The 23,891-nt window shown below is 42.8% G+C and overlaps 1 pseudogene; it reads right to left on the reverse strand.

The window, feature by feature from the left end:
* Positions 1–21,299: 21,299 nt before the first annotated feature.
* Positions 21,300–23,891, reverse strand: part of LOC101833597 — a 35,500-nt pseudogene continuing 32,908 nt past the window's right edge.

Raw genomic sequence — 23,891 nt, forward strand, 5'->3', positions numbered from 1 at the left:
CTAGACTGACAGCTGGGGAGCCTGACCACCTGCATGTAGACGACAGCTGGGCAGCCTGGTCTGTTTGTGGGACCAATGGCAGTGCATGAGCTAGCCCATTCCATATGGTGGGATGCCGTGCTCAGCCTTGATGCAGCAGGGATGGTCTTGATCCTGACTCAACTTAAAGTGCCAGGCTTTGCTGACGCCCCATGAGAGACCTTAGGCTTTCTGAGGAGTAGATGTGAGGTGGATTGGGAGAAGGTGGGGAAGGAGAGAGGAAGGGAGGGAGGGAGAACTGTAGTTGGTATGTAAAATGAATTAAAAATTTTTTAAATGAGCAGGGCAGTGGTGGTGCACACTTTTTTGTTTGGTTTGGTTTCGGTTTTGGTTTTTTGAGACAAGGTTTTTCTGTATTGTTTTGGAGGCTGTCCTTGAACTGACTCTGTAAACCATGCTGACCTCAAACTCACAGAGATCTGCCTGACTCTGCCTCCCAAGTGCTGGGATTAAAGGCACGGTGTCGAACACTTTTAATCACAGCATTCAGGAGGCAGAGGCAGGTGGATCTACATGAGTTCGTGGTCAGACTGGTCTACAGGGCAAGTTCCAGGACAGCCAGAGCTGTTACACAGAGAAACTGTCTCGAAAGAAAAAAAATTCCTAAGAGTTAAAGCCATGATGCGTGAGAAGTGCTTAGCCACCGTTCACCTCAGAGCACCAGCATTATGTTGCTGATAGAGTGCTGTGCTTACAGCACAGTAGGACCTTTATCTTCACAATTCTGAGAACAGAGCTCAGGGTTTTGTGTATGTTAAGTATGCTATACTGAGCTACACCTCAAATAGACAGACAGCTACAGAGAGGTCATTTGCTCTTAAGTTTCTTTATAATACATTATAACTATAATTATTTTATTTGTTTGAACTTTTACTTTGTCTAATCTACAAATTAAGCTTTATTACTGGCCATAGTGGTGCACATCTTTAATTCCAGCACTCGGAAGGAAGAGACAGGTTGATCTCTTTGAGTTCAAGGCTAACCTGGTCTACACAGTGAGTTCCAGCATAGCCAAAACTATAGAGTGAGACCCTGTCTCAAAAACAAAAATAAATTAAAAAGTAAAAATAAATTAAGGTTTACTATGTGTACACAGTATAGAAAAATTGTGTTATGAGGTTGCATGATTAACACAATTGCAGGCACCGACTGTAGTCTTAGAACTTACATCCAGAGGATAAGGGGAGCCTACTCTGTCATACCTTTACTCAAGTGTACTCAGTCTTTATCCTATATATCCTTCGTTGACAAGACTCTGACATACTCTAACTGAGTGTACTTACCGTTAAGCAGGGTGTTCTGATCGCCTGTTTATCCTGCCTCCACAAACACAATTCAAGCCTCAGTGTTATCTCTGGATATCCATCACTCTGCTTGTCAAGTACTTATGTGTAAAGGTGATAAAGCAATCCTGAGCAAAAGAAACTTCCTTCAGAGATCCGTAACTTAATAAATAAGGGTAGTAGTTGCAGGAAAAAATCTATTTCATAGATTAAAATCAAGAGGAAAGGAATTTCTGTTAAGAAAGAGGGAACTGGAGAGCAGCCACTAGCAAGATAAATGATAAGGCAGCAATTAGTGAGGGGTGAGCACTTCCCTGAGGCACAGTCAGCCAAATAAATGTGATGCTTATATCGGAAGACCTGAGCACCTGCAGATAATCCTTCAAGTCATTGAGTAAACAATCTCAGGTAAAGCTTGTGTTTCTTGAACATTTGCTAAGCTCCAGATCCCTACATAAACTTTACATGAATATTTATCCTTTTATTTGTTTACTTATTTGTGGTACAGGGTCTTAACTCTAGGACCTCACACTTGGCAAACAGTGCTGAAAGACATAGCAACATTCCAGCACATTCATTTGCTTTATGTTAGTTGTTAGTTAGTTAGTTTATTGAGACAGGGTCTTGCTAGGTAACCCAGGCTGTTTTTGAACTTGTGATCCTCTTTCCTCAGCCTCCTGATTGCTGGAGTTACAGGTGTGTGCCCCAATACCCAATATAATTCATTTAATCTCCTCACAACATAATCACATCATGCAACTGCCATTATTATCTCTGAAAAGCAAAGCAACAGTCATGATCACATCACTAGGAAGCGAGGAAGCCATGAGCTAAGCACAAACAGTCAGTTTGAAGCATACTGTTTGTCATTTTTAAATTAAAACTTTATTAGTATATACTTCACATGATGTAAGCTATTTTAAAAGCATAAAATTCAGTGATTTATTTTTGAGGTTGTGTGGCTATTACTGTCCTGACATTTAGAACTTTTTCATCACTTCAGATGACACCCCATATCCATTTCCTTCACTCTCCATTCCTCTAGCTCCCCAACCCTAGGAACCACTTGCACCTCTGAATGTATTTAGCTATTTGGGACCTTTAGAATGGATGGAACTGTACAATATACGCCCCTTTGTTATTAATAAGCCATATGTCAGCAATCGGTTTCTTGTGTAACATTCCATTGAGTACACCACATTATGTACCTGTTTTATGTTTGTGTGGTTTAGATTCCTAAAACTGTGGACATATGTTTTCATCCCTTTTGGGTTTGTACCGAGGAGTAGAATTGCTTTGTCATCAGGTAACTTGATGTTTAACATATTAAGGAATGAATATTTTTAATCACTGCACTTTCTGATACCTGAAGGCTATCTCTTGGAAGATCTGATAATGTCATCATTGCCAAGGAAATCAGACTCAGACTATCAATGGATGTCTCTTGTGTTCTAAAATCTTTGTAGTTTCATGTAGTTTAGTGTACTATTTAGTCTACTTTTTAAAACTTGACTTTAATTGATTCACAACATGCATCCTGATCCCATCCATCTCCCGATCTCCTCATCTCACACACACACACACATTAAATCCATCCTTACCCCTTGCAACCTCCCCACAAAACAAAACAAAATTTAAAAGAAAACTCAGAAAATCAAAACCCAAACCATACAAACAAAACAAAGCAAAGCAAAACACGGTAGAAAAAATTTCATAGTGGAAGCCGTGGTGTGACTTCAGTCTTTCGTCCTCTGATTTGCAAGTGTACACTGCCAGGAGTCCTCAGGCCTCTGTCCTCTAGCACACCATCAACAATGGGCTCTCACCAGGGCTAACCTGGACTTCCCACCACTGCCATTATCTCCTGCCCTGGAGATCCTTGTGGTAACTAACACAGGCCAAGGACTTCAGCACAGACCCCAGCTGCAACAAGACCACCCACAGACCCAAAAATGGCCCTCAGCAGCAACTTGGGCCCAGAAGTCACCATGGCCCTGGTGGCAGCACAGGCCACCCAGAACAGTATGGCACTGGCAGCCACATGGCCCTCAGATACCAGCATAGTCTCAGGTGGCTGAACAGTCCCTGAGCATCTGCAGAGCCCTCGGTAGCAACAGGAACCACAGACATCAACCCAGACCCTGGCTGCTATAGGGTGGCAGACCTAGACATGACCCTCAACAGCAATCCTGGGCCTGGGTGACAATGCAAGCCATCCAGATCAGGTTGGCCCCAGTGAGGACATAGTGCTCCGATATCCACATGGCCACAGGTTGAGGCCCAGATCTCTGGCATCGTGTGGCTTTTGTGGTAACGTAGGCCATGGACATCAATATAAACCCAGGCTATGATAGGACCATGGACCCATCCTGGTCCTAGGAAGTAGCCTGGGCTCACATGTCACCATGGCCCTAGGTGGCGGTGCAGGCCACCCAGTTTGGCAAGGCCCCCATGGCAGCATGTCCCTTGGACATGAACATGGCCCCAGGTTGTGGGTCTGACCCGTGGCATTGATGACCTTCGATGGTATCAGGACATAGACCAGAGCCTGGCTGTAACAAGGCCACAGACCCAGACCCAGTCTCCAGCAGCAGCCCTGGCCCAGACAACACCATGGTCCTGGGTGACAGTGGTGTCCATTCAAACTGCCAAGGCCCATCTGCAAGCAGAACAGCCCTTGGACACCAACATGATCACAGGTTGTACCTAAACATTGGGCAACCGTGTGGCCTTTGGTGCCAACATGAGAAGTTGAACATCAACACGGACCTCAGCTTGCTAGGACCATGGACCAAGACATGGTTGGCAGCAGCCTGGGTCCAGATATCACCATGGTCCAGGTGGCAGCTCAGGCCACCCTATTCGGCGTGGCCCCTGTAGCAGTGTGGCCCTCCGACACGGATATGGCCCCAGGTGGTCTGGACTACAGGCTTCTGCACTGCCCTCAGTGGCGACAGGAGTCACAGACATCATCCCAGACCCCTTCAGCTGTCTCAGGGCCTCGGACCAAGACTTGGCTTTTGGCTATAGTTCTGGCCAGGACATCAACCTGGACTCAAGTGACAAGCCAGGCACTCACGTCAGCATCCTCACCTCTTCAGATCGGCCTCTCTTCCTAGCCCATGAACCGCTCCACTGCTCTGTCTCTTCTACTTCTCCACCCACCCTGCACTCACTCACCATAATGGTATCTGACTGCCTGATACCAAGAGCTCCAGGAGAGCTCCTGGTTGTCTCTGAACTGCTGCTGGAGTCCTCCCGTGGGCCAGGGCTAGAAATCCAGGGCTTTGCTTGGTCGAGTCTTGCTCACCCCAGCTGCATGGCATGGGGTGGAGCTGTTGCTGAAGTACTCTTATTGGCTGCAGCTAGAAACCCCAGGCTGCATAGTGTACTGTTCTTATGACATAAAATGGAACATGAATAATTGTAAGCTTAAGTGAAAAACCATTATTGAATGTATACTATGTGCCAAGAGCCCTTATGAGATACACTAGGGATTCAGAAAAAATAAATGTATTGTTTCCACTGTGTCTTCTTTTAACACAATTGGTTGAGCATCTAGCAAGAGGCACTCACCAGGGCTAGGCAGGTAAGTCTTGAAATAGCACTTGGAAAATCTGAGAAAGTGATGTATGGAGAAGAGAACAATTGAGACAAGCCAAGGGAAACCCATAGTGTTCTGAGACTATGGTTCAACTGGTGGCAATGTGGACTTCCTGAGTTACAGAGGGATGAAGGAGGAAGAGGTGGGCTCACCTCTCCATCTGACTGGCATTTTTTTCTGCCTTCTCAGTGTGAGCTTCAGCAGGACTTGAAATGACTGGTGGGAAGGCTGGGCAGGACACTAGAAAAGCCCAGACAGCAACAATGTCCTACTTGCAGAGCAGTGGCTGGCTCATAGCTCCTCCTGGGTTGTATTCATGGAAACTGAAAGTCAGATTAAGCAGCCACAGACCCATGGGAAGGAGCCCAGTGATTCTAGAGAGCTTCGTGCAGACATGCTAGAAGCAGGAAACACAGCAGAAGGAAGAACAAAAGGTCAAGGGTATTATCCATGTTGTTTACTACTCATAGAGACAGACACCTGACTCTCACCAAGGCTACTGTGCTGGTGGTAGGACTCACCCCATGCAAGTGCAGATCTCTGACTGGGAAGAAAGACTATCAAGATTAACTGAAGGACACCTAGATTGTTAAATCTCACCTCCAGCTAGCCTAATATCCTCTGCTTAGTGTTAGTGATTCCAGAACACCATATTATTGAAGGATATTTGATCACCCAGATTTCATTATTTACTTGAAAAACCTGTTTGTAGTTATGGTGTGGTTCAACTCTACCACACATCTTTAATCCAAGAGCTTTCTACTTGAATATTGTAAACCGAATTAAGTAAAGTCAACCACATAGGTCAAGAGGCAGAGCAAGCAACCAGCTGATAGAAGCTGGTCAGGAAAACCAAAAGATACACAGTAAGGAGGGACTTCTGAGTTTGAGATGGTATAGGAAGAAAGGGAATATGGGATTCAGCAGAGGAGGACGGTCAGCTGGGTGCTCTCTCTGTCTCTCTGAGCTAGCAGGTTTTCACCCCAGGATCTAGCTGCTGAGTCTTTATTGGTAAAATTGAACAATTGAAACTTTGATTTAAAAAAAGCAAACAAACAAAAAACAGCAGTACATTTTGGTGAAATTTAACTTTACCTTTTGTGTAATTCTATTGAATAATTTGGAAATTTAAATAGCTTTCCAGCCAAATTTCAACACATGTGTCTTTACCATTTCTAAGTGTTACGGTGACTTCAAAGAAAACAATTATTGATTCTGAAGCAGTGAGGTACAGTTGAATTGAATTTTTTTACTCTAAGGGTGGATTATTGTTTTTATAACACAAATGCTGATTTTGGAGTAAACATTATCTCCATTCTATTCAATTCAGGTTATATAGCAAATTAAAAAAGGGAAAACAATGATCTTGTTGAGGCTACCGGAGTGTGGACAATCAAGTGACAAAACATTTGGCATCACTGAGAATTTTTATGGACCTAAAATGTACCATTTTATGAAGATATAAAAAAAGACAAGAGACAAATGTAGCCGTGGATTGCCATGGTACGTGACTTGAAGGAACAGGATGGGAGCCAGCCTAGCCAGAGCTAATTTGTCAGGCAGGGGGTAGGGGGGGTGGACAGGACACAGGATGGACACGACCACAGAGTAAGGTTATGCCAGGCAGGAGGTGGAACGACTATACTGATCAGATGGAGATTTAAAAGGCTCCGTAAGCGTAGAGCTAAAGAAGGTGGGTAGGGCGACAGTAGTCTAACAGGACTGTACAGCACCATCCTGGAGCACTGGAAACTGCCACTTCACGTTCACAGAGGGCTGTTGTGTGACCCTCACCTGTGAAGCATCCTCGATGCCCAGCAGGATGCCAGTAACCCTGATAGATCTCTGTTCTGAGAGCCAGCCACCAAAGCTAACAACCTCTCTCTGCTCTGCAGAGCACTTGAGCTGCTCCCTATAGGTGGCACCACCTGGCCTCTGAAAAGAGCCATTAAAAACCCAGAGCCAGCCATGATCCCCCACAGAGATGGCTGATGGAAATGGAGATTGTTCAGAGGGGAGCACCTCCTGGGATGCAGAGCTCTGTGGACCCCTTTCAGGCACAGGATGAACCATCATCATTATCCATTCCTCCTCCTGAGTCAGGTTCAGATCACACTCCAGGCCACGATGGGAACCTGGCAGAAGTGAAGGTCTGGCTCTTTGTATCAGAATTAGCTTCTCTCTCACAGATCTATCCTTCAATGATGGCTCTTGTGGTGGAAAAATCACATCAAGAAAGAAGGAAGGAGGGAGAGAGGGAGGGAGGGAGGGAGGGAGGGAGGGAGGGAGGGAGGGAGGGAGGGAGGGAGGGAGGGAGGGAGGGAGGGAGGGACATGGTAGGCAGGCAACTCCTACAGAAGACAATGTGAAATTTATGCCACTGATACTCTTCGTGAGTCAGCTGAATGGTATAGTAGCTTGTCCTTAGAACTGGTATCATCATCCTATGTCCAGGAAGTGGACATATTTTAAGTAGGGTTTATATATAGATATTCATTATGGGATGATCTAAAACAGGAACAAACTGGAAAACCCTTAATATTCAGCAGTTACAGAATAGTCAGGGGAATTGTGCTATCATCATGCACCAAGATAGTACTTACTCCTCAAAAGTGCTTTTGTATTAATAATTATTTGTTAATGTTCAATTGTTTGTGATATTGAGAAATGAAATGAACAGAGGAAACAATATAGAGGGTGTAATCAAGCCATTTATCTGTGTAGAGCAATGAGCAGACACTGAATAGAATAAATAGTAGTTATCTTTAGGGTGTGCGGATAATAAGTGATCTTAAATTTCCAGCTGTATGTTACAACATTTCTGCCAAATATATGTAGTTATTTTGTTGCTGTAAATAAATAAACACATAATTAGAAAGAATAGAAAGCAAAAAACAAAAACAAAACAAACAAAAAAACCCAGGAGGTTTAATTGTAAATTATGACCAAATTATTATTTACTGATATGGTAATTCTGAATTATGTTACATTCTGCCCTGCCTGACCATACAGTCCCTGCCTCTTACCTCCCCAAAGTCATCTCCCACTCATGGGCATTTGGTTTGTGGAAGCATCTGTTACATTTGCCATAGGCAAGCTGGCTGGAATGGATCGGAAAGAAACGATCTTTCCTCATGGGTGTCAAACTGTTCTGAGCGTGGCCCCTGTCCTATCCCATTACTATGACAAAGTGTGAGTCCAACCTGAGACAGCAAAAACTGTCAACTGGTACTCTGGGCTATGTCCCCTTGCTGAGTGGCTGGGCGACTTGAAAAGGTAACAGGAAACAGATGGCCAGCCCAGTCCCCTCTTTGGCTAGCCTATAAGGGCCATCTGGAGAAAAGGAAATTGGTCCGCCGCCTGGAGAGGAAGGTGCTGTGAGGAAGTTCAATCCTCAAATTTTGCAATGTGCAGTGCCCAGGGAGAAACTGAGGAAGGCCTTCAGAAATTCAGGAGAAACAAAGGAAAGCATCACAACTCACAGCACATAAGGTGCCATTCCTGGAGGGGACAGTATTTGGGGGTCAGGAGCCCACAGGATTTCAAACCTCCTGTGACTCACAGTGCTGTGAATGCTGCCTGGAGAACATTCCAGTCAGGACTTCATACTGAAGTGAATGTCTTCCAGCCTGCTTGTTCATTTCAATTTCTCCAGCAATATTCCATGCCGCTGAGTATACAGGCGGTTCTGCAAGGATGTTCTCTCTGGGGTGGGGGTAGAATAGGGAGAAGAGGGAATCATAGGATCGAATACAGATCAGGCACCAGAGCGACCTCGAGTGATCTAAAGGGATAACACCAATTGGCAAGCTAAGCAATAGTGGAGAGACCACCTCGAATGCTCATTCCTGATAATGAACTTGATGTCTATAACCATCCGGGAGCCTTCATCCTGTGACTGATGGAAGCAGAGGCAAACACACAATTAATCACTGAACTGAACCCAAGGAACCCAGTGACAGAGAGAGAGGAGTGATGAGCAAATCGGCAAAGAATGGGCTGGCAAAACCAGCAGAGACAGCTGATCTGAACAGGGGAGAGCTCTTGGATCCCAGACTCACAGTGAGGAGGCCAGTATGGGACTGATCTGGACCCCCCAAATGTGAGTGTCAGCGAGAAGGCCTGGGCAACCTATGGGGCCCTGAGCTGTGGATCAGTGTCTATCCCTGATATACAAACAGTCTTCGTGTGCCTATAGCACAAAGAGGGATGCTCTCTCAGCCTGGACTCTTAGGGGAGTGCCTGGACCCTACCCAGAGTAAAATGACAGACTCTGATATCCCCTATGTGGAAGGATTTGGCAATAGGGTGGGAGGGTGAGGGGAAAGGGGAGTGGGGGAGGAGGGGAGGGAGAGAGAACTGGGATTGACATGTAAAACAAGCTATTTAAAATAAAAAAATTTTTAAAAAAAGGATGTTCTCTCTGTTTGTACCACATGGCACACATTCCCACAGACACACACACACACATAAATAAAAATAATTAAAGTAAACCTTTTTAAAAAAGAGAGAAAGAACAGGAAATGATTTGGAAAATTTTTGCTAGAATGCAGGTGAACCATGGGGGATGGTTAGAAGACAGAGCCCATGATACTAAAAAGGGATCAAGGTTTATGAGATGAATTTAAGGTATACTGAACATACTTGACCTCCTAATGGGTAGGGAAGGTGGAGCTCATGGCTCTGGCTGGAGGGAATGGTCACAGTACTAGTTAAAGCAGGGTCTATAAGAGAAATGGGTCAGGAGGCAGACTCCTCTGCCATTAGCTATCTTGTGACTCTAGGGTGGTTGCTTAACCTGCATAAGTTACTCCTGTCACAAGACTGAGCTTGAAAGATAAATTCAGAAATTTCACTTTTTAAAATTTGTCTCACCTGCTCACAGAACAGTTCAATTCTGAAGAAGCATCTCAAGAGCGTAAACTATTGATTCATCACCACATGCCAGAATCCAAGCCCTCTACAAGACATGTGAAGAACCACTCCACACACTGAGAGTGGGTCCACTCCATTTATTTAAATTGTGGAACTTTCTGTTTTGTTTCAGAAAAATAGCTAATGAATCTGTATAATTGAAGGAGAATGTTGTGAACTGATCAAGTTTGGTCTGTTGTCTAGAGACTGAAGTTTGTAAGAAAGAAAAAGAGTTTCAGCAGTACAGCCGGGCCAAACATCTATGACACAAAAAGATCTTGGGGATACTAATAAACTGTCATCATATTCATCATTCTGTTAATTAGGAATGAGAAGAAATAGGAATCTAATCCAGGGGTCTTGGGGGCCCAAGCTACAACATCAGGGAAGGATGAGGGCTGAGGGAAGGTAGAACATTAAAGAGATTGTTCAGCTCCTGGGACAGATAAGATGTGCTTTATTTACTGTGGATGAAGGCTACTAGACTGGCAAATTCCAGCAGGTACCCAGGCACACACTAACACAAATGAGCACAGACAGGCAGGCAAAGACACTCATGTAGGTGGACACACAGGTCACGTGAAGGTAGACACAAGCTCCTGCAGACTGACACACAGGGGCAAACTGGTGAAGTGAAGACATCTAGCATCAAGGCCATACTCATACAAAACTCCCATAAAGGTGTCCGTGATGCCAGGAAAAGCTACACAGCAGCTTACATTGCTACTTAATTTGGGCTTCCCTGGCCATCATGTCAACCATCTTTTGCTGAGTCATAGACCACTTCCATGCCCAGCATCAGCTGTTTAGGCCCATGCCACACATCAACATCAGCAGCATGTTGTTTAAACATGAACTGCCCTGTTGGCCCCTTTACTTTCTATAGGTCTTTTCCCACCGATCTTATAGATTGCTTTTTGCTTTTGCCAACTTCAGGAACGGATCTTTTCCTTTTGTCTGGTGTATGTCTCCAAAGTTAGGCCCTAGCATGATCAAGCAATACTTGTCCCTTTAATTAGTTCTCTGTTTTGTTTTGTTTTTAACTTAGGATTTCAAATGAAATTTTGTGCAAGGGCTTTCTGATCTGAACAGCTTCAGTTATAATGGATGAGGGCTGGGGAGTTTATTGAGCTGACATTATTGAATTTAATTCTTTAAATTACAGGCCCTGCATTCTCTCCTCAAAGGCCAGCTCCATCCATTCCTTGTGGACTTAATAAATCTCTATGAATGTCAGTCGCTTATCCATATTCTAGAAAAAAGTGCAGAAAACAAAAAAACAGGGTGAACATCCTATTGTCACAGTCTAACGAAGAAAGAAAATGACCAAATAACAATAAGTATTCTGGGCTAGAAAGTGCTAAGTAACAAGGAGAAAAAAAAATTAACCCAAGATTGAGGTGTTGGATGTATTATAAAGAAATATTAGAGCTTCCCATGACATGTCTTAGACAGGCCTCACCAAAAAGATGAGAAAAGACCTCAAAGACTTGGCCCCAACACATGAACCTGTGCTCAAGAGAAGCTCATGCAGAGGAAACATAGTACCACTGTGTGCAGTGGGAAATCCCTCCCATGTTTGAGAAGCAGATAGTGGTCCACGTAGCTACAACAGAGGCAGGAAGGGGGAAGAGAACAGGAGATAAAGTCAAGGGGATTAAAATGGGGAAGAGGTCAAGTGAATCAGGAGGGAATCCAGACACTGGAAGAGGTCCTAGTCAAACACCTTTCTTTTTTTTTTTTTTTTTTTTTATTTTCAGAAGCCCTTATTTATTCCAGATAGTTACACAAAGCCCCAGGTTAAACCTTAGATGTGTTCCCAGTTATCAAGTTTCAGAATACTCAGCCTGACTCTCCATCCCCTCTCTCTGAGAAACACTAAACACTTCCAGAAAGTTCTTCCAAAAATTCTCTAGAATGGCCTCTGTGAACAGAGGACACATGCCTTTTTTTCTTTCTTTTTTTTTTTTTTTTTTTTTTGGTTTTACGAGACAGGGTTTCTCTGTATTGTTTTGGAGGCTGTCGGTCCAGCCTGGCCTCGAACTCACAGAGATCCGCCTGCCTCTGCCTCCCAAGTGCTGGGATTAAAGGCGTGTGCCACCACCGCCCAGCTGACACATGCCTTTCTTTTTTTTTTTTTTTTATTAATATTTTTTTATTTTCCATTTTAAATTTAGATAAGAAACAAGGTTGCTTCACAAGTCAGTACGAGGTCCCTTTCTAATGATCCACTGAGTTACAAACTCGAGAGGGCTCAACTAGGCTGAGGCCACAAAAAGGCAGCTTGAACATAATCCAAAACCCTCTGCACTGAAGATTCTACCAAACTCTTAAAGATTCTACCAAACTCTTAAAGAGCGCCTATCCCGGGTGGGTGAGATGGCTCAGTGGTAAATATGCTTGGCACCCCACCTGATGACTCAAGTCATGTCCCGGTAGTCCACATGATGGAAAGTGAGAATCTAGCCTTTCTGTACACACCATGGCACATACACACAGCCCCTCCCCTCTCATGTAATGCACATCCAGTAACAATAAATAAATAAAATTTAGACTTTGAAGAAGAATTTGTATCTTTATTTGAAATCTATCCATAAAAAAAGAACAAAACAGAATACAGATAACAAGCTGCTCCAAGATTTCCTGGGGAGGCAAGCCATGCAGAAGGTTCTAGGGGTGACAGACTCTAGTCATGAGTCTGGACAGATGGAGTGTAATCTCTCAGCTGCTGGCTGCCTGGTGACAAGGCTACTTTCTCCAGACCAGCCTGCTTCTATCCCCACTCATCTCCTCTCCCCTCCTCTTGTAATCCTTTTCCATCAGGAGGCTGTGGTGGCCTGTGTCTGAAGTCCAGTCATTGGGACGCTGAGTCTGAAGGGTCACCCTGAGTTCAAAACCAAGCTGGACTACATAGTGATATCTCACCCCCAAAACATAAAATTAATTTGACTTGCTCTTCACCAGATTAAGCCTAATTCCCACTGCTGGTCAGTTCTTCAGTCTGTTCTCAGCTCAAAGGAAAATTTTCATTACCCAAGTCACTGAGGTTGAACAGACACAGTCTTGTTTCTGGGAAGTGAAAATATAGTCTGGTTGGGGTTTTTCCTTTCCACCTGACCAGCAAGATCAGGAAGGCAGGACAGTCATGCACACCCAGCACTGTGAGCCAGTAGAGCCTCTCCATATATAATATGTGTATTATGTATAATATATATACAATATATTGGATAAATTATGTTACATTATATAATACATGTATAATATATTATGTAACACATATATAATACACATGGAAAATGTGTAATATATATATTCCAAATACTCAGCACTCAGTAGAAGCAGAAGGGTGTAAATTAGAACTCCAACACTGGAACATGAAAGAGTAATTCCTAGCTTTAATTCTGATTTACTGAGAGGCTTTAATTGACATGCTGTGCTTACTTCAGCCTTCCTTTCTGACACTGGGGAACCTGAACTTGCTTTCCTTTGTAACTTCTGATTGCTGGCACTCTCAGAGACAGGCAAAAATATATGCAATCAAAAGCCATTTCTGTCTGGTTTCAGAAACACTAACTTATTTTTGGGCAACCTACTTGTAAATCAGAATATGGTCAGATATATGGTCAGATTATAAAGGGTGATGTGACAAAACATACATACATATTGTGTGTGTGTGTGTGTGTGTGTGTGTGTGTGTTTTCTAACCTACTTCTCTCCTTTTGGTTTTTTTTTTGTCTCCTTTTGTTTATCCTTTCCTTCACTGTCAAAGGAAATATCCTCTTTCTTTCATTTTTAAGTTAATTTTATATGTATTTTGCCTACTTGTACATGTGGGCACCATGTATTTGCTGTGTCTATGAAGGTCAGAAGAGGGAGTCAGATCCCCTGTAACTAGAATTACAGATGGTTGTGAACCATCATAGGGATGCTGGGAGCTGAATTCCAGTCCTTCCCAAGAGCAGCAAGTGCTCTTAACCTCTGAGTCATCTTTTTAGCCCCTTTCCTCTTTCTAGGTAAGCTTTTCTAGATAATACAACTCAGAGCTGGGAAGATAAGTTATTCCATTTTTTAAGAAGAGAAGTTGAAACATGTCTTGTCTTCTTAAATATTGATTTATTTTCATTGTATGTGTATGTTTACATGCGTGCATGCATGTATGTATGTATATATGTATGCATGTGTACTGTGTGTGTTCCTGGTGCTTTTGAAATGCAGAAAAGGTCAGATCACCCTGAATCTATAGTCATAGGCAATTCCAGTGTGGGTTTTGGGAACTGAATTCAGGTCCTCTGAAGAGAAGCAAGTGTTCTTAACCACAGAGTCATCTCTCCCAGTCACTTCCTGCTCTTTAAACAACCATGTTTATAGTACCCAGTCCGAGGTAAGATAGCAAGTAAAGAATGGGTGACTGAATTAGGTTATAGACACTAAGGTTCAAATCAGAAAAAAAAGTGCATATTTAATTCAGATGCTTTCTGGTCTGAGTGGTTACCAGGGACACAGCCAGCCTGGGCATGACTCCCCTGCTGGATACAGTGAGTGCAAGTCTTCCTTTGGGGTTTGTCTTCCAGCCCTACCACTAAGCCACATCTCCAGTCTTTTTTTTTTTTATCTTTATGTTGATGCAAGGGTTCACTAAGTTTCCCAAGCTAGCCTTGAACTCACTCTTTAGACTGGTAAGACCTTGGAAATCCCATCCTCTGCCTTACAACTCCCTGGTAGTTTGCTGTATAGACCTGTACTGCTAAGCCCAGCTTCTAAAGTACCTTTCCTCTTCCAAGATTCCAAGCCACCTACCAAGAAAGCATTGTCTTCAAATTACTTAGGGTAAGGGTACCATACATGCAACTTACCTGCTGCCTTAAACTACAAATAGCTCAAGGGAGAAAAGTCCTAGACAGAGGGATAGTATAAATGATCATGGAAATGAAGGCAAATAGTGATTAATGAATCTTGAGACAGGGCACACGAGTGTCATTTTGTACTGTTTTTGTCTTTGTAGCTTTTCTGTAAGTGTAAAATTAGTTCTATATAGAAATAAAATGACATTAAAATATGAATTGCTACACATTACATATACCATGTGTAGAATATCTATGACACCCATGTTTCCTTGCGCAGGGAAAATTCTAAAAGAAGGGACATGAAAGGATTGCCATGGGCATCACATAGTAAAAGAAATAAAAAGTTGTACTTTTTGCCTGTGTATGTTACTTTTGTGCAGCATATGTGTACTACCTCTGTAATAGCAAATAACTTTTAAGGAAAAAGGTAAATACTGTGCCACTTGGCGTATTTATTGCCTTGCACAGCTCTCCATGCAAGAGGACTTTGATCCATGCTAGCACAAAATGGTGAAGTCCTATTGACAGGAACCCCTGGATTTGTTTCCCATCTCTTCAGGTTTAAACAAGATGATAAAACTGTACCGTGAGCACTAAATTACCAAGGGGAAGTGATACCACAAGCTGGGTCTCTGGTACTTGAAGTCTCTCACCCTTCCAATTCATGAACTGCTTTGACATTTTCTGATCCACTTAAAGGATCTTAGAGTGCCTTCCTCCACACATCTTGATACTGAGCCAAAGTTTATAATAAATAGTAGGAAGTTAGCTAGGTTAAAAAGCCACCAGGAAGCATACCCACTTGGCCCAAAGATGAACACAGTGCATTACTATTGGTCAGAGCCTCTAAGTCATCCATTTATATAGCCCTGAGGTATGTCAGAAATGATCCATACTAGGACCAGAAAATACTATGATAGTAGCCATACTTGAGGATGCAATCCAACAGACAATGATGGATGAATACACTGGCTAAGTTTCCCCTTCGGACAGAACAGTTCCTGGCCTTGACTTTGACATCTGCAGATGCAGTGAGACAGAGCACGGGGCTATGAAGGCCCCACTGGCTTTCTCTGACTCCCTAGCCACAAACTCTCAATCAGCAATCCCTGAAAATGGGAGGGGTCCCTTGGTGCCTGGGCATCCTGCCATTTTCCTTGCCTTGGACTCCTCTTGATAAGGTCATCTGCTAGTTTATTAATGATTTAACAACTGGAAAACACTTTTTAGTCTCCTCGGCTTAGAGTAACGTTTTTATTTGATGTTCAGAGTAATATGTAAAATCTCGGGAACAGTGCTCAATTCCTACTGTGTCTTTGCTAGGCTGTCATAATTCATCATTTGTCATCATTTGGACTCAGCAAAGGACAGCATCCAGCCTTCCCTTCTTAACTAAGACTATGCTCTGGCTTTTGTAGCATCCTGCCAGAAGTGATCATGCCATCTAAATAGATAAATGCCTGTAGGTAATTTATATCCCCCAATTACCTTCTCCATTAAACACTGAAAATTGGCAGAAGCCCTGGAAATACTTGTGGGCTGATTTGCAAATTGCTACTCTGCCACCTTTTCACACAGAGAGCTTTCTTCTCTTGATCTTCCTTAGCCAAAATGTTTAATCATTCCTGCTCCTAAATGTCTACCAGTGACCTGAAGACAGTCCACATTAATTTTAATTTCAGAGACGGGAGTATAGTAGACTACTCAAATGTACTTAGTTGGAATAAAATGTCTATGACATTCAGTCTTGGATGGGAGAGAGGCTCATGACAGCCTGTGCTTCCCAAATAATTTATTGGTAGTTAATACATGCACGGGAGAGGAAACATTTTCTTTAGTGTGAGAGTGAGTACATTTTCTTCAGTGTTACAGTCACTGGTAAGTTTCCCATCATCTTGCAAATAATCCATCACACATGGTCCCCTAAGTAAGCCTAATGGTTTCACTTAATAACAGAAACAAACAGATAATATGAAAGGAGAAAGGGCTTGGAAGAAGAAGAGATCGATGGGGATGAAGGAAACAAGGAAGGGCACTGAAGAGTGAATATGATCAAAGCACATTATAGTGGGCTGGGGAGAGGATTCAACGGCTAACACACATTCTCCTTTTACAGATGACCCAGCACCCACATAGGTGGCTACCTACCACGGTAACTCCAGGTCCAGGGGATCTGATGCTCAATTCTGGCCTCCTTGGTTACGTGCACATACGTGCACATAGACACATATGGAAATAACTAATAAGAAACATTTTAATTTAAAAAATGTTATATGAATGTATAAAATTCATGATAAAATTATTCTTTAAAAAACTTAGATATTTCATGATGTAATTGGCCAGATTTCTTTTATGACACCATGATGAGCCAACCAAAGCTATGGAATGTAGGTATAATTCGGTTAGTGAGTAATTTCCTAATATTCTCTTGTATACACTTAACTTCAACATTATAACCCATCTAGAATGCTTCTGAACAGTATGAATCACTTTCTCTATTGTCACCTGAACATACTATAGTTCTCATTTACAGAATGAGAAAACTTTTCCCTGTCCTAAAAGATTCCTTTCTAAACAAGGCATGGGGTCTCACACCTTTAATCCAAGCATTTGTGAGGCAGAGGTATGCAGATCTCTGGGTTCGAGGCCAGCCTGGTCTACAAAGCAAGTGCCAGGACAGCCAGGGCCAGGGCTACACAGAGAAACTCAAAAAAGAAAAAAAAAAAAAAGACTAGTCTCCATTTCCCCCATCAGGTAGTGGAGAAAAGTAATGGAGAAATCTTGACTGTCCAAACATTTCAGATTTATTTTAGTAAATCCCTTGGGTGCTCTGTACTTACAAAAGCAAAGTACATCCATTCACCCAATCTGTCTGCCTTATCCTCTCTGGTCCCTCTTTCTTCTTCCTCTTCTTTTCTCTTCCCTCTTCTCTTTTTCTCCAAAAAATTACTTCTAAACATGCAAGGTGTGCTTACTGCTAACATAGCTGGATTTGCCTTTATTTTACTTTATTTTTTAATATTTAATTCTTTTTTTAAAGGTTTATTTATGCCAGAAAAGGGCATCGGATCCCAGTATAAATGGTTGTGAGCCACCCTGTGGTTGCTGGGAATTAAACTCAGGATGAGCAGCCAGTGCTTTTAACCTCTGAGCCATCTCTCCAGCCCCTTAATATTTAATTCTTTACTCAGGTCAGTATTTTGCAGTAAAGGCTTTCACTGCTGAGCTACCTCCTGGCATGCAAATTTTATTCAAATTTTAAAAAAGAAACATGAAAATAATTTTCTAAATATAAGCCATGAAGTCTGCCTCTACATTGTGACATAGCATCCATATTAGGGCAGATCTGGGATTTTAGGGACTTTAATCATGTGCAATTTGAGGGCTCGTTATTGGAGAAATGATGCACAAAGTCGGATGTGAAAGAGAGTATTTATTTAGAATGAAAAACATGTCAAACTTAGAACATTGTAAAAAATGTCCTAAAAAAATGGCCAAAATTTCTTTGCTGTTCATCCATTGGGAGATAAGCTGAGGAGGTTAGTTCCACTCCTCTGGAACATGGACTGGTTCTCAGGATGTGATGACCAATCCACTCTGGCAGTAGTGACATTCCAGGGCATGTATAGTTAGGTCATTACTTTCACTCAGGCTTCTTGGGACACTTGGAGCACATCCCTCACGTTTTGAGGAAACATAGCTACTGGCAGGAAACCATATGAAAAGAACTACAGTTCTGGTCAAACTGCCTTAACTCAGCTGCCAGGCACCAGCGAGCTATGCAGTGACTTTGCCTACTGTTAGATAGTCCAGACATTACAAAAGTGATTAGAATGGTGTTCTGAATCTGAATCTCCAATCCCATTTCATAGCCACGTGACTCTGGAACAATGACCTAAGTTTCCTCATCTATAAAGCAGAGACACTCGTTGAGGAAGGGAGCGGAAAGGAGGGATTGGAGAGTTTCATCTGCAGGGACAACTTTATCATTAGACACAAGGAACACATTCAGGACAGTGAATAACTACAGCTAGCAATAATGCATTGTGCACCTCAAAATAGAAGAGAGGGAGGCTGCGGAGGTGACTCAGTGGTTAAAAGCACTGGCTGCTTGTCCAGAAGACCTGAGTTCAATTCCCAGCAACCACGTGGTGGCTGACAACCATCTACAATGGGATCCGATGCCCTCTTCTGGCATGTAGGCATACATGCAAACAGAGCACTCATACCTTAAAAAACACATAAATAATTAAATTTTTCAAAAGTAAAAGAGAAGGCGTTTTGTTGTTTTTCCCTATGTTTATTTTATTGTTTTTAAATTGTGTTTATCATGTGAGTATAGGTTGAGTGTGTGCACGTGGGTGCCAGTGTCTGCAGAGGCCAAAAGCATTAGATTCTCCTGAAGCTGGGGCTACAGGAGACTGGGAACTGCTGTTCTGTGAGTTGAACCCTGGTCCTCTGTAAGAGCAGAATGTGCTTTTTCTGAAATATCTCTGTCATTCATAGTTTTTTTTTATTTGTATGCATACAATGTGCAGGGGTGTGAGTGTGAGCACACGCTGCCCTGGCTGGTAAACGGAGGTCAGAGGACAACGTTTAGGTGTCATCGGTTCACTCCTTCCTCTGCTGGTTTCAGGATCAATCCAGCTCACTCAGATGTTTTACAAGCACTGTCACTCACTGTGTACCTCATTGACCCCAGAAGAAAGGGTTTGAATGTTCTCTTCACAAAGAAACCACAAGTGTGAGGTGGTGTATATGATAATTGTCCTTTTCTGGTTGTTATACAATGCATGCATATACTAAAACATGACACTGCACCTCAGAAATATGTACAATTATGCGTATCGGTTAAAGATAAAATGAAATTAAAATAAACAACTCTTGCCACTTCATATAATTCTAAGGATTAAAACTCCTGATATTTATTTATTTTTCAGAAAAAAAACACTAAAAACGATGTCTGCCTCACAGCAAGTGCTCAGCAATGTCATATACTGCCATTATTAGGTGTCATCTAGTATTATAAAAACTGTTTGGTCCTGGCTACTTCAGGGAGCTTCAGTGATCTTATAATTCTAACCTAGGGTGTGTGTGTGTGTGTGTGTCCCTGGGTGTGTGTGTGTGTCTCTTGCATCCTAACCCAGAACATCTCTCAGACTTGCTACTTTAACATCTATGGAAATTTTACTAGGCATTAGTAAATCTGATATTTTAAAACCCACTAAAACAAAACAAAAACCAAAAAAACCCACTAAATAGAGCATGGCATCTAGACTATAAATTTCTGCCTTGCCATACATGTTGGATATTTACTCCAAATGATCTATCACATTGAATAAAGATTTCTTTCTAAGATGTGTCTTGTGTCCACTGAATTAGTGGGCAAACACTAAACCATAAAACTCATTCATTAGAAGCTTGGAAACATACAACCCAAGATGGAATAAGCTCGGTAATCATTTTGACAAGGGGGAAATTTAAGTGAGAGATCCACTGAACTCAATGTGAAGACATGAGACAGCAACTCTGCCCGCCACTCAGGGCTGCAGTCAACACGTGCCCCTGCACTGGCTGGTGGGCCTGAGCCACCAGAAGCATCCTCACTGCACGTGGGCTGATCTGGCTAAGCTTCGAACCAGCTGGCATGCCATCCCTCCTTGGGCATAAATCTAAAATCTGTTCTTAGGCACAGATGCATCGGCACAAAATCTGTCCTCGGGCCCCAGATCTGAGACGTTTGGCTACATTTGCATAATATGTCATTCCTACACAGTGATTGGAATGGCAGGGGTGGAAATTTTGTTAAAATACAGCAGGCAGAGGAAGACGAATTCAGACATGGTTGGCATCAGACTCACAATTCTAAGAAGGAATGGGGGTGAGGGTGAAGCTTTCTGTGTGAAATCTAGAATAATGTAATATGCCAAACTGTTAAAAGCAGTTGTCTGCTAGCGAAAGACTTATTGGAAGGCTCCGCATTGTACATTTCTGTAATTTTGAGTATTTAGACATGCACATTACTTATAAGATCAGAAAAATAAAAATAACGAATAGGCATGGCACATTCACTTATTCGTCAGCAATTAACCTAGGTCTTCTTTTTTAAGTCTCTGTGTGTTTGTGTGTGTGTGAGAGAGAGAGAAAGGGAGACAGACAGACAGACAGACAGACAGACAGAGACAAAGGTGTTTGAGAACGAATGCTGATATGTCACGGTAGACATATAGATGTCAAAGAACAATCTCAGGTATCAGTCCTTATCTTCTATCTTTTTTATGTTTGCTTGTTTTTGTTTTCTTAAGGGGGAGCGTGTGGAAGGTCTATCTTATTTACCACTGTACTACATACCCTGGGCAAGCTAGCCTATAAACTTGTGAGGGAATTGTCTGTCTCCATCTCCCATCTCACTTTAGGGGTGCTGGAATTAAATATGTGCACGCCCGTATCTGGCTTTTATACACATTCCCAGAGTCTCAACTGAAGTCATCAGGCATTTCACCCACTGAGACATATCCCCTGCCCCAATCAGGCCATGCAGCTTCACTTAGAGACTACTGGCAGGGAATTTCTTCCCTTGGCTTTCTACTTTCTTTTTTTCTTTCTTTTTTTTTAAGGGAAAAGAGAGAGCATTTTATTTGTGAAGGCAAACATCACCCAGAAGAGACCAGATGGGCCAGGCACTGTGATAAGGGAGCCTAGGAGGGGCCACATAGAAATCTCACTGTGGGCAAGGCACCGGCTCGCAGTACGGAAATGTCCTCAGCCATTCAGCACCATCCGGACAAACTCTTCGTAGCTGATGCCACCATTGCTGTCCTCGTGCCCGGCCACCAGCATCTCCACCTCCTCCTCTGTCATCTTCTTCCCCAGTGTGACAAGGGCACGATGGATTTCTGTACCCATGACCGTACCATTCCCTTCTTTGTCAAACACACCCTCAAGATAGTCCTCGTAAGTGCCCTGGTCCTTGTTCTTGGCATGGGCAGGAAGTGCTCAAAGTTCAGCACCTTCACATTCATCTCATCTCACTTGGTGTTACCCAGGACCTTCAGCACCTCGGCATTGGTAGGGTTCTGTCCCAGGGCCCTCATCACATTCCCATGCTGGCTGTACAGGATCTAGCCATCGCCAGGTCAAACAGCTGGAAAGCCTCCTTGAATTCTGCGGTCTGGTCCACACATCTTGGCCGCTCAGCTCTGCATGACCTTTTCCCGGCTTTCGAGGAAAAGGCTGTCCCTCCTTTCACAGAACGATGGTTCCTTGTCCTCCTTGTGAAATGCACTGCCCACACAGTGGATTTGCTTGGTATTCACAATGAGGCTAGATAGCAAGTATAAAATAAAGACTTTCAGTTCATCTTCAATAGAACAGGATATTCTTTAAACCAACAGTGCTGGGGAGAAATCATTTTATTAACAAAGATATTTGCCCAACATACTGAATGGAGGCTTTCACCTGCCACAGCAATTAGAACGTCTCTGATAAAATCCTATGGAGATAAATGATGGTTCCTTATTCAGAGCTCATCAGTGATCTAATTTGCTGCATGGACTCTAACTTGTTAAAAAGTCTCTGTTTGAAAACTAATGCCGTGATAAATTTTAATCATGTGGATAGGACTGGCTTCGAAGCTCTATTAATTATACATTTAAGCTCTACATACAAGCTCATACATTACAGTACACCCAGAACATGTAAAATATAGTGGGAGCCAAATTAAAATATGCCAATTTCCTCAGCAGTTATTTGCTTTTGATATACTACAGTTATTTCAGTCTGGTCTTTATAAACATTAAATTATTTCTGTGCTTTCTTAGCTACTTTGCTTCCCTAGAGAGAGCTTCATGGTCTGCTTAACTCTCTGGCAAGATGTTTTACTTCTGCAGAATACCAAGTAGATACTTGAAATGCCTCTTCTCATCCAAAATAAGTCTTTCCATAAAAAGAGTGAATGCTGCAAACACTGGCCTCTGTGTCCCAAAGACTGCCACATTGTCTACCCAGGCCCACACGTCCCACCCTCCTGCTTCTGTCACTCTCAAAGTTTTCATCCCTAGCATAACACAACTCCAGTCACCAGAGTCCCACCACATTCAGAAACAGCCTCAATGCCACTCATGAAAGCAGCCATCAGCAAATTCTTGCCGTTTTGTGACAAAAGGGCATTGTCAGATGGCACGTGCTGCATCAAGAAGACCTCCTGAAAGGACTCTCCCTTGAGGAGTCTATAGCCCCATCCCCCCCCCCTTGGGAATGTTTTGCTTCCTGTGACTCTCCAAGGAGCTCTTAGGCATCTCTTACCTTCTTCTTCTTCTTAAGCTTCCCACCGAAATCTATACTGAGATATCGTTATTAAATGGCAACTCTGAGAGAAAGAAGCTAAACTAAACGATGTGCTTGCTGTGACAGTGAGCATTGTACATATGTAATACACCACACTGAAAAGGTCAAAGGAAGCCAGGGGCGGAACCACATGCCTGCAGTCCTGACACAGAGAAGGCTAAGATGAGGACTGTGAGTATGAGACCAACCCAGGCTACAGTATAAAGCCCTGGTACAAAACACAGAAGGGGGGAGGTACACCGAGAATATACAGAAATTCAAACGCAAATTCATAGGCTAAGACCTGGTAGCTCAGCAGGTAAAAGTGCTTGCCATTAATCTTGGCTGCCCCCCCGAACTATAGGGTAAGATCCCATCACTGCTCCATCTCCCTTGGTTACAGAAGAAAAAACAAACAAACAAAAATGAAACTAGAATTGAACTTGCAACTTCCTTGTTGCTATCAAGAATACACAGGGCCAAAATATGCCTTGCAGACTAGAAGGAAAGAAAAGTCATCAGCAGTCTTATAAAGCTGTGAGCACTGGGAACTACAACACCAATGTGCCCAGCAAGGTGTGTTCACTGTTGCAATAGAGGCATGGCCAGTATGGGAGTAACCAGCTGCTCTCTGATTGGACTTAAGTCTTGCTTCACCTGAGAGAATTCATACCAGGTACTGTAAACCTGGTCAAAGTCTATGCCTGGGAACACCATGGACTCTAGTGGTGACCTAACACATGTTTTAGTGCTTAACTGACATGGAATCAAACTACCTTCAGAATATTATATTTAAACCCATAACAAATGATACTCTCAGCCTTGATCAGAAAAGGTTCCTTTTGCAGTGAATTATCCTAAGTGCAGATTCACAGCTGCTCA

Source organism: Mesocricetus auratus, unplaced genomic scaffold (assembly GCF_017639785.1).
Source record: "Mesocricetus auratus isolate SY011 unplaced genomic scaffold, BCM_Maur_2.0 Super-Scaffold_100008, whole genome shotgun sequence".
Lineage (NCBI taxonomy): Eukaryota > Metazoa > Chordata > Mammalia > Rodentia > Cricetidae > Mesocricetus > Mesocricetus auratus.